The 11960-nt window shown below is 45.2% G+C and overlaps 1 protein-coding gene across 1 annotated transcript in view; it reads left to right on the top strand.

The window, feature by feature from the left end:
- The window catches only part of auts2a (activator of transcription and developmental regulator AUTS2 a), a 352564-nt gene that overhangs the window by 335037 nt on the left and 5567 nt on the right, over nucleotides 1-11960 (top strand). The window lies entirely within an intron of this gene.

The following is an 11960-nucleotide window of genomic DNA, read 5'->3' as shown; positions in this document are numbered from 1 at the left end:
TCCATATTTCCCACCGTGGTCAGAAAGAACAGGGGAGACTCTTTGTTTCTCTCACTATATGACTCTAGAGTCACTACTCGCTGCGGAGCTAATCGCCGGCACTCTCTCACTTTTCCCTCGCTCACCAGCTCCCCACACACACACGGCGACTCGACACACACACCAGCGCACAAGTATAACCATCAGGCCACTTGTATGCTACGGAGAAAGCTCTGCGTGGAGCCTCCGGCAGCAAAAAAACGCCGCTGGCTAAACTATTTAAAAATGCCGTCTGTCGCTAGCAATGCAGCGATCAGTGACGATTCTTTCCGACCAATCTGTAGCCTGCAGGGTTTCACGTCACCTTCTCGGCTCGCCTCAGCTCGCTTGGAACCTCGACTGAGGAGGTACTAAAAAAAAAGTACCTGTTAGCAGGTACCAGGTACTTTTTTTCGTAATGGAAAACCAAAAAAGGCGAGTAGAGTCGAGGCGAGGCGAGTAGGTACCATGTAATGGAAAAGCGCCATTACATACAACCGGTACGGGGCCCGTCGCTCGCCCTTCTTCAAAACTAAATTGAAAAAAAAATTCTGAGTAGTGCACAGGAGGAGGGAAATGAAGAAGGAGAAGGCGGTAAACTGGAGAGACCACAGTCCTTCTGGATGCAGAAATAAGTGAAAGACAAGAGGGAAAGGAAGAATAGACTGTGAGGGATGAAGAGGAGGCTGCAGATTCAGAGAGAGGGACAGAGGCAGGCAGTGATCAGGAGGAGGCAGATGAAGACGACAGGGAGGAAGAGGCCTGCAGTTACCCCCGGTCCATATGGTTTGTTTATATTCTCCTTCCGTATAAACTGCAGTACAGAAGCGTGAAATGACACGTTTTCAGTTTTTGACTGTATATGTAAAGATTTACACATATACACAGATCAGCCAACGTCAACTGGCGGCCCACGGGCCACATCCGGCTCGCCAAAGCTTTTAGTCCGGCCCGCAGAATAATCACAAATTCACAAAATGGAAGGAAGAGGAAAAAATGAGTTCTGTTATTTATCATTTCAAGCATTTGGAGCAAAAACCCAGCCCCCTGTATTTGCATCTCTATTCACATGCCGGAATTGTACAGCGATGCCCGAGCTCCGCACACACAGCTGAGCCGAGACGTGTGTGCGTTAAAACACGCAGCACCTGACTGGGAACGATACAGAGAGGATTACCAACCAACCAGCCGCTGGGGCAGATGAACTCACGCTAGTCTCTTTTCTGTAAATAGGCTACAATTAAACCTTTGTGAGTAAAAAGTCAATATTATCAATGCACTCACCTACGTAGACCGGCATAAACATGCAGAAAGCGATTTTACGCAAACACAGCTCTACTCTGGAAATAGAGAATTTTTACAAACAAGCTAAAACAAAAGCTGTCGGGTTTTAGTCTGTTTATCTTAGTTTGCTGGGAATCTGGAAATTTTGACAAATTCTTGTAAACCTCACTGCTGGCTGAACAAACCAAACTTTCCGCTAGAGCGGTAAATCTATGGAGGTATTATAAGACCAAGACAGATGCATCTGGCTACTTAATATGCACGTGAATGATGTGATCGTTATGTTCGAGTTCTTCATTCTTGATGATGATGATGATGCCGGTTGTATTATTTTGCAACAGCATCTTTCATTGCAAATGAGGCATACATGACGAATGCATAGCCTGCTTATCAGTCCATTCATCATTCTAGCTGGGCTTTTCCAGTCAACTTTTCGCTTCAGCCTCTTTGACAGTGACACGTTTACCTGACAACAGCAGTTTCTTTCTGCAAGCATTTTCCACCAATCAGGACGCTGCATGCTACAACCATGTTTCCTAATCACAGACTTTAACCATCACTCCTCAGTAAACTGCCTACTAGTCTGAGATCTTTTTCTACTTAAAGAGCCAGTTATCATTTTGGAGTTTTTTGGGATTTTTTAGGAGTTTGCTCACACTAATACATGTAAAAAAAAATATAGCATTAATTCAGTAAGAAAGTGAAAATTTCGAACAAGAATAGACTTTTTATTTTTATTTTCTTTATTTGAGCTTCCGGCCCCCGGAGCGTCTGCTTAGAAAAATTCTGGCCCTTGAAAAAAATGTAATTGATGATCCCTGACATAGATTATCTAATGATGTTTTACAGTTTCTCTATCATAGCTTTTGACCCGTTTGATCATAATTACTGATAAAATAAGACACATTCTGTTCTGTTTCTCTGTATCGGTAAAAAAATAATTAATTCAACTTCAGCTGAATTTAATTTTATTTATAGTATCAAATCGTAACAAGCAGTTCACTCTTCTCAAGACGCTTTACAGATAAGAGTGTGTCTAGACCGCACTCCATAATTTACAAAGCCCAAGAACTTCCCCCAAGCGCAAGCATTTGGTGAAACAGTGGCGAGGAAAAACTTCCTTTTGGGCAGAAACCTCAGACAGACCCAGGGTTTTTTTCTTTTTTTTTTCTTCGGCAAACACGTTATGCGTGAGTGCGGATAGCGCATGCCTATGTGTATGAGTAAAGTGGTAACTGCGTGGGCAAAAAAAAAAAGGGAAAAGAAATAATCTAAATAATGTAAAAGCAAAAGGGAGGGCGGGATATTACAGAACGGAGGAGGGAGGTATACGTCTGGTAACGTACACGGCTCATAGTTACGTTTTTGTTGAATTTAGAAATGTTAGAAATGAGGACCGGGTGTCTTCAAAGGCTGACATTTGCTTCCTTCTGTGTGCTTTGTGTTTTTCCATTGAAATGTATTCTGAGATTAAATTTGTCCAGTGATTGATGTGGCAAGATTTCTTTGATTTCCAGTTTTGGAGGACTACTTTCTTAGCGATGGCTAGAGAAACGAGCAACGGATTTCGGAATTTTTGCGGGACGAGGATTTCAGAGACGTCGCCAAGGAGACAGAGCGTCTGAGACGATGGGATTCCGTAGCTCGGGGTGGCAGACGGCGTCTCGGCGACCGCGATCCAGAAATTCTAGCGATTTTGCGATTCGATTTTCAACGGGCTGTCTGAGTCGAATAGATGGTAGCGCGTCGGCAGAAGTTGGATTTCTTGATTATTTGCGAGAGCAAGGGGAGATCTGCAATCGGGATGCTCGTACATTGGTTTTGTTTCAGTTCCGGCCACGGGTAATCGCGCTCGTGTACGTCGATCCGTTTAACCGAGTACCGTAATTGATTTGTCAGGAAGCGGCGATGGAGGTTTGGTGCCTTGAGCCCACCGTGTGATTTTTTTTTATTTTGTAGAGCGATATTCATTTTTTTTTGTTTTTCCAATAAAATTGCGTTGTTAACGAATTGAGAGTTTTGAACCATTTGTCCGTAGGAGCGATGGGGATCGTAGAAAAAAAGCAGTTCATCTGGGGTAGGGTTTTCATTTTGGCTGCAGCTATTCTTCCAACCAGCGCGAGCGATATTGAGTTTCTTGAAGCGATACCTGCGGGTTTTGTAAATAAAGTAAAAGATCATCTGCGTATAAACGAACAATTTCACGTCGAGAACGGTTTTCTGTTGCGGACGTCATCTGCAGCATGTCTATTTTTTACGAAGTTTCTATTGCGGTCGCTAGCACTTCGGTGATCATTTACAAGTCGGTATTCAATAGCGAGAGAGGCCGGTAGCTAGAGGGGCGAGACGAGTCTTTGTTGGGTTTTAACAGTAACGTCGCAGCTGACGTCTTCGCGCGCGCGGGTACAGCGGAGGAAGTTTTTATTCCTACGATTACTCTGTCGAACAGCGGCGATAACGTGTCCCAAAAGCGTTGAACGTATAATCGGTAATACGTAGAATTCCAGGAAATTTGTCGCTAGGAATCTTATCGAGGGCTTCGGTAAGTTTGCCGAGGCTAAGGGGCGCGTCTAGAATGTCGGTTTGTTCCGTGGTTAATTTTGGTAACGTCGGACTGTTTGAGAAGGTGTAACGGAGGTTACCGTAGAAAGTCTGCAACGCTTTGTTTATATCCCGTGGGTTTCGATTAATGTTTCCAGCGGAGCGAAAACCATTATATTTCAGTCGCTGAATTTGAAGTCTGCATAATATCGTCAAGTCGCGTTCCTTTATAATTCCTTTTGTTTTGGTTCACCGGGACGGCGGGATATTTCATTTGTTCAGCGTTTGATTTTAAATTGCCGTTTTTTCCTCCGATTACGGCCTTCCCGGTTTCCCACGGCGGCCAAGGCGAGGCGTCCGGAGAGTCGTTCATCTCGAGAAAGAATGCCCACTCTCGCCTTATGAGGGTTGTAAAGTTGGGGTCTTCTAACGGTGAGGCATCGAAGTGCCGCGTAGTTGAAGTTTTGGCGAGCGTTTATAGACAGTGAGACAGGGGCGCGATCACCAATTACAATCGGGTGGAGCGCGTTATCCGATATCTCCGGTATAAATAGGTTGATCCTGGATGAACGTTGGCGAACTGTTGAAAAATGTGAATATTCCCTTAAATACGGCTTTCTCACACAACCGTCGCTAAGGCCGCGGTCCCCCATACATTGCTTTATCGCGTCAGCGGAACAACCCGCGCTCTCGGCGGGCAGCCACCTGCCGGTCGGGACACAGAGACGGATGCGGATACAGAGAATTACGATTCACAGTAATTACAGCAGTTGGCACGCCACGCGTAGTGTTTTGCATTTAGGCCAAAAACCTCAATTTTGGTCTTGTCTGACCAGAGCGCCTTCCTCCGCCGTCTGCTCTACTGATCTCAGCCGCGCTGAATAAGCGGAACACGAAAACCGCGGGTCCCGTGAAATTTGACGGCTATAGTTATTGGAAAATAGCATCGGGCACGCTGAGTTTGATGAATTTACTGTTTATCAGACCCCAAATGAGACAAGAAGCTAACTATAGCGAACACTGCGGTGACTGTCCCTCTGCCTCCAATGTCCGGCTGCAAGAGCCGCTATATTTCCGGGTTATTGGGGGCGCATACCGCTCGTAGTAATCTTCCCCCGGCATTTAGTTTTGTTGCTAAACTGCGTGTAAAACGAGTGGTGACGTTTGTTTTCAGTTAACGTTACTGTGGACGTTCAAACGGGCCTGCGTGTGCGTTTTGAGAAATAGCTTTATACCGCGAGGCTATATTTAATACATTAAGTTGAATATCGGATGTGAAAAGAAGGAAACGGTTCTAACGTTGTGCTTTAGATGCGTGGGAATTTCCCACACCACGAGGAATTTATATAGTTCTATTTCATAGCGATCGATTATCTATTCGTAAAATGTTCTATTAAAGAAAAGATGGAAAATAAATATTTGCGCGTGCTGTGAAGCAGTTAGAAAAAATGAAATCGGAATCGGCCTAGAAAGTTGTAATCGGCGCATCTCTAACCTTAAGCATTTTGCTCCGTCTCATCGGCCAGTCTAGCCAGCACCGTTAAGCCCGAAACGGCACCTTCTCCTTTGTGAATCTCGTTCACGCGCTCCGGAGCGTGATCGGGTCAAACGAAAGCAAAGGGAATAGGGTCGCAGGCGCCGATTTACGTTTTCCGACACAGATCTTTGCAACTCTTGTGTCCCGGCTTGGGTTTCGATAGCGGCGGTACCTTCGATGATCCAAAACGTCACGACGTCCGTCTCGCCGTTGTCGAGCGTTCCGTCAAAAATTCACAGTTTTACGTCACCGTACCCGTCGCTATTTGCTACTTTCCGAGCAGCTGCATTTCGCGCAGCTTTAGAACGTATCGGCGTAGGCTTCCTTTCCGATGTCACGAACGGAACCGTCGGCACGTGTTCCTCAATCTTTTGCCGTAACCGTCTCCGTTCCAACCCGCGAAAACTTTGAGGGGTACCGGATTCCGTATTGCGCCATCTTCGACAGGTATAGCTTTTTAGATAGATCGAACTTTTGACGCACGGAAAGACCACGCGTTTTTGATAGCCCCGCCAATCGGTGCCGTCGGCTTAACGAGGCACCTGCCGGCCGTGATTGCCATGCAATGGATACTTGTTAACCGCACTCCACACACACACACCACACTAGTTGCACTCACTACAGCAAGACATGGACAAAACCGAAAACAAAGCAAAGCATCCTACAAGTGCCACGTGTTCATGGGAACTTCTGCAACAGAGTCGGGAAGAACTTTCCGAAGAATATTTGATGTCCATTGTAGAAAGAATGCCACCAGTGTGTTCAGCTGTTATAGCTGCCAAAGGGGGCTTGATTCCATGATTTCTTTTTTAACTTCAATTGTTCATTTCTTCTATTCTTTCATTTCAGAGTACAACAACATATTGAACTGCATGAATGTCAATAAAAACCTGGAAAAACTGGGGTGTTCTACAACTTTTGACCGGTAGTGTGTAAATATATACACATACATACATATATACACACACACACACATTCATTCTTCAATCAAGCCCTTTCCCCACCACAAGGTCCATCAGAAAATTGACTAAAAACTACCAACTGCAAGACAAAAGACAACATGGCTCATTTTGCGCACGTTTACTTTGCAATAAAAGGTTGTGACTCTACTTTAACCGCTGTGTGAACATTGACTTTAAGATCTGCTTAACTTGTTGTTATACTCAACTGCGGCCTTCTTAGAGTACTTGATAATTGCTCGGGTGGAGGGGGCGCAACACTTAAAGCAGGGCTCCAAGCCAGCCATTTTTATTGTCATTATGGATGACAGGGTGCCATCCTGAGGCCTGTACTGCGAAGCAGGATTTGGCGTTAACGACCTAACTCGAGGTTTGACCCGGGGTTTTCTGTACCGCGACAATGGATTAGTCGTTACCACGTATATCTTAGCAGAAAGTTTTATAAAATGTACTTCACACAAGAGCAGCCATTTTCCCCTGTTGCCATGGGAACGTTATAAAGTGACGTAATTACGCGACGTGATCATCATCGAAAAGCAGGTGTTAGAGGTTGAATTTGACATGTGCTTGGAGTCTCTTAAGTTGGTATCAGAAAGCTATCTTAATGTCTGATGTCTACTCAAATTTCTGTAAGTGCTCTTGCTGTCTATATTATTAATGATTATTAAAATGTCTCTTTTGTATCTTTTATTTAGACTATTACTATTATTATTACTTTAATATTAGATTACTTGTATATATTTTTGTATCTTATTTGTTTACTTATTGCTATGACTGAATATCTGTAAAATGTTTTTGGAAATTAAGTTTAAAAAAAGCAGGGTGTTGGGGGAATCACTTTTTCTTTTCTTTTTCATCAAACCGCAGTTTTTGCACGTTCCAGCAATTTCATCGCATAAAACTGCATAAATACCCCGCATATTCCATCGCATTTTTTCAGAAAACTTGCTGCATAATCAAGGATTTTTGCCCACAACAATCACAAAAAAGCGTTTTTCTGGAAGGACTGGTATTTTACAATAACAGTGAACGCAGCACGAGGCTGGCGAGGCAAGTTTGAAGTGAACGCAACACGTGTGTTGTTTTTCAGACGACGGCGGCTGCAGGCTGTCGTACGTCCCCCTGTTGGAATCCTCTGCAGTGAAATACAAACGCGCTTTTACACCGTTTAGCTGTCAGCATTTTAACCGGTGTTTAATCCAGCTGCTACCTAACGGTAGGCTAACGTTACCTGCTGCCGGGTATAGCGTTAACCAGCGTCCCGTGCGGCGATGTTTTGGTAGCCTCCGACGTCCGTTTAGGAGCACAGAGAGAAGCGCGGGCATTTAAGTGGCACCGAAATCCGCGTCGCTATTCGGTCTGGTAGATAACGGTTGTTAAGGTACCGGTCGGTTCAGATCGAAAATATAAAAACATAATTCAAACCGATGTGCGCGTCGGCAACGCTGACAAACTGCCTACACGCAATTCTCTCCGCTCAAAATCTGTATTTTTCAGAGAAAATACCCATCGGAGAATGATAACGGGGTTGTCTGTCTCTAAATGTTTAACTTTTATGAGCGCTTATCTCTCTGCGCACCGAGCTCCACCGGATCTCCAAAGAACAGCGACGCCGTTATCGATCGAGTATCCGTCGGTCAGTAGGCGGTGCTTTTACACCGGTTGATCTCTAATCTCCGACGTAAGGTGTTAAGCGCGAGTTACCGCAGCGATTTAACCCGGTATCGAGCGATCCGCCGTCCCGAAGTTACCTCCTCGACGCCAAATCTCGCTTCGTAGTACGGGCCTCGGGACAATCTCTGCGATGGCGGCTAGCCTCGCGAACAGGCTTACGCCCGTCGCCTGTGAAGAACGAACCGACGACATGGTGGAAATAAGCTCTTGAGTAGTATTGTTTTTTCTTTTTTGGTCGATTTCTCTTTTGTCTAAGTATAGGTTGATACGTAATTTGCTTTGTCTATACGGTATATCCGATTTTAAGTTGCTCGTCCCGACGCTATGGATGTCCCGGTTTACACCGACCACTGTGAAATTGTCCCGGTTAAACGGTTAAAATGCTGACAGCTAAACGGTGTAAAAGTGTGACTGTACTGTAGAGGACTCCGACAGCGGGACGTACAACGGTCTGCCGCTAAGGCTGTGAGCTAAAAGAAGCGCGCTAGCACTCGGTCGCCGCTCTGCTGTTGTCTGAAAAACGACGCAGACGTGTATAAAGGTTGCGTTTGCTTAAAACTGGTAAAATTCGTGGTGCGTTCGCAGTTAATGTAAAATACCCTTTTCTCATCCGTTTTTGTCATTTAACGGCAATTTACTGGTGAAAGAAGTTATTGTTATTACATTTTTAATAAATCATTTAAATTCCATTTTTTGCGCCGGTCCGAAAAAAATATATAAACACAATGACGCTCGAGAGCGTATTTCCGCCGTGTTCTCGGTGAAGAATAATTCTTACCTTGTGTTTTCGGGTAGCCCTTTTGGACCGCGAGCTCTTCGTCTCAATTTCCTCCGGGACCCGCGCGGGTGGCGTCGGCGCGGTCTGGTAGTCCGTGAACTCGTCGCCGAGTAGGTTGTACTCCCGAGGCCCGTGGTAGGGGAGCGGGTCGGGAAACCTAATTTGAGAAAGCACAGGAGCAAATAATTTAAAAAAAAAGAAGCCACTTAGGGATGGCCCGTGTGCTTTGTCTCAGACGGCAAGCGGAAATTGCTGAACAAATAACCTGACCTCTCGACAAAGTAAAGGGCATCTTCTGAGCCGACTTCCCGCCTCTGCGGAAAATCGACCGACTCGGCGCGCTCGAGCGGTGGCGGCTTTTTTAGAGCGCCCTCGAACCGGTAGCCGACATCAACCACTGAGTCCTCCGGCGATAGACGAATCGGACTGTAAACGTTCAGTTGACGCGTGTCGTCGGTAGACAAAAATAAACTTGTAAGTAAAGTACAATTATGTTCGCAGCAGCGTTGTCCACAGAGAGACAGACGCAGTTTTGCCACAGGATAGCCTTTTCTGCTAAGGTGGCGTTTATCTTGCTGAAGATGACGTCTGCCGTCCCGCGTCTTGTTCCGCTAGTAGTTAGAGTTTAGATGTTCTGCCTGAGCCCCGACTTGACCCCCTCAATCGAGCGTTTGTGTTTTTTTAATCGTTATTTATTACCGTGATTGGGTGGGGAGAAAGCTACGCCTCTCCAGCTTCTTCCGTAGCTCTATGTACATGTTCTCCACTGAATTGAGTGTGAGGTAAACTGCGCTAAATCGTGTCTCCCCCATCTGTAGCGCTGTCTTCGATAATTGCGCGACCAGGCCAGATTGTTTCAGCTATCTCACGATAGCGCTTTAGCGGCAGATGCGGTCCGTCCTATGTGCGGCACGTTGTCGGCCAGTGCGTCGGCACGCGTACCGTGGCGATTGATTAGGTGATCGAGACTAGAAAGTCTCCCTAAGGTTCCGGGGCTTTGATTGCGTTGCCGCCTCGATCCGTTACCCGCGCTATTCGGCCGAGTTTGCGATCCGTTGTGTTCCGAATAAACAAACAACGCAGTTTACGTGCTTCGTCCTTGTAATGGTAGTTCTAATAACGTTAGTCGTTGACAATTGACAATGACGGCGCGTAAGCGTATAAAGCCTCCCATCTTCTTCATACATCACGTTCCGTAGTTTGGGAAATACCAGTGTCGTCGGATCCATCTGCGATGAGGGCGTAGGGCCCTTCCCTCGTTTGTACCGCCGACTCGTTCGTGAAATGCGGGGCCCGTGCTTCACGTCGACTATACGTGAACTCTTGGTTCTGGCACGCTTGTACTCCTGGGCTGTCTAGGAATCCTTGAAACGCTCCTTCGGAAGAGGCCCCGGGTCGTCAGTCAATTTAAGTGGCACCCTTCTTGTCTGTGAAAAAGAAAGGGAGTTTAAATAGACACCGGAGCCAACGGGGAACAGGTGAACACAATGGGCGATTAAGACGGACATAAAACTAAAAAAACCTGACTGCGAAACAGAACGCGGAAATACAAAACCTAAACGAGATGGTAAAGCCTCTTGGTCTGACGTAGAAAAGAAAATACATCCGCGGTTAGGTGGCAGTGACGTAAAACCGCTAAAACGCCTGTTGCTCGACACCAAAGAAAGAAACTCTGATTTTGCCAGATGCAAGCGTTTATATCAGGGGTCGGCAACCTTTTTGATATGAAGTGTCCTTTTCAAAATTTCTTGTTTATTAATGTGCCATGTCAACATTAAGTTTAATTATGAAATCACATCAAAATGTAATATCCATCTCAATATAATCTGTAATTTTATTCCATGGCAACATTTATTTCTCATAATCAGGACCTTGTAATTATTATTATTGTATATTGTTATTATGATTATGGAAACATGGTTGATTGGTAGAAAATGGGCTGACAAAAATATCACTGTCAAAATTTAGTGGAAAAGCCCAGCTTTAATGATGAATGGTATAAGCATGGGAATAAGCAGGTCCTGTATGCCTCATTTTCAATGAAACAATGCTATGGCAAAAATAATAACACAACCAGCATCATTATCAAGAATGAAGTACACAAACATAACGATTGCGTCATTCACGTCCATATTAAGTAGCCACATGTATTTGTTTTGGTATTATAATGCGTCCATATTTACCACTCCAGCGGAGAGGATGGTTTCTTCAGCCAGCTTAAGTTTATAAGAATTTCTCCAAATTTCAAGATTCCTTGCAAACTCAGATAAACAGACTACAAACCGACAGCATTTGTTTTAGCTTGTTTTGTAAAAATGTGCTATTTGCAGAGTAGAGCTGTGTTTGCGTAAAATAGCGCGGTGGACAAGACTGTACTGAGCAGACAGAGCAGATTGAAATATAGCTTTCTACATGTTTATGCCGCTCTACACAGGTGAGTGCATTGATAAGTATTGGCTTTTAACTCACAAAGGTTTTATTGTAGCTTACTTACAGTAACAAGACTAACGTTAGTTCATCTGCCCCAGAGGCCGTTGGTAATCCTCTTTGTATTGTTCCCAGTCAGAGATATGAGTCAATCAAACTACCTTACATAACAGGTCGCGCAACTGTGAACGTTGTAATTTGGCATGCGGATGAGAGAGTGCTTCAGCATTTCAACCATGATTTCAACACATCAATAACTCTCTTGCACACATATTGCCAGCGTGCCATTGTGTAAGGTCCCACGTGCCCATGGTGGCACGCGTGCCTAAGGTTGCCGACGCCTGGTTTATATAATTTATAAAAATTTCAAATTGCGGCTGATTTACCAAGCCTCGTTGAAATGCGAGAAATATTTGTATTGCGCCTTTCGTGCAACAAATAGGCCTACTGCGCAATGAGGAAAATGCGTGACGTAAGCAGACGTGGACAGAATGCGTAGAAAATAACACGGATAGCAGTAGCGCTAAGCCTATGACTGGCGGTCGATCCGTATAGTTTGGGCTGAAAGTGAACGAGGGCGGGCTTGTTCCATTTCGCTCCCCTGCTCCTGCCCCGCCCGCTCTCCAAGTGGCCTCTGTGCCACGCGTGCCGTGAAGGAGGGCGTGTTGAAAAACTCGTTACAAACGCAGCCTATCCCGCCTCCAAAAGGAGACGGTAGTCCAGAGACTAAACGTTCCGTGAA

This window comes from Perca flavescens, chromosome 13 (assembly GCF_004354835.1).
Source record: "Perca flavescens isolate YP-PL-M2 chromosome 13, PFLA_1.0, whole genome shotgun sequence".
Taxonomy (NCBI): domain Eukaryota; kingdom Metazoa; phylum Chordata; class Actinopteri; order Perciformes; family Percidae; genus Perca; species Perca flavescens.
The sequence above is the reverse complement of the archived record's forward strand: the minus strand, read 5'-3'. Positions and strand labels throughout refer to the sequence as shown.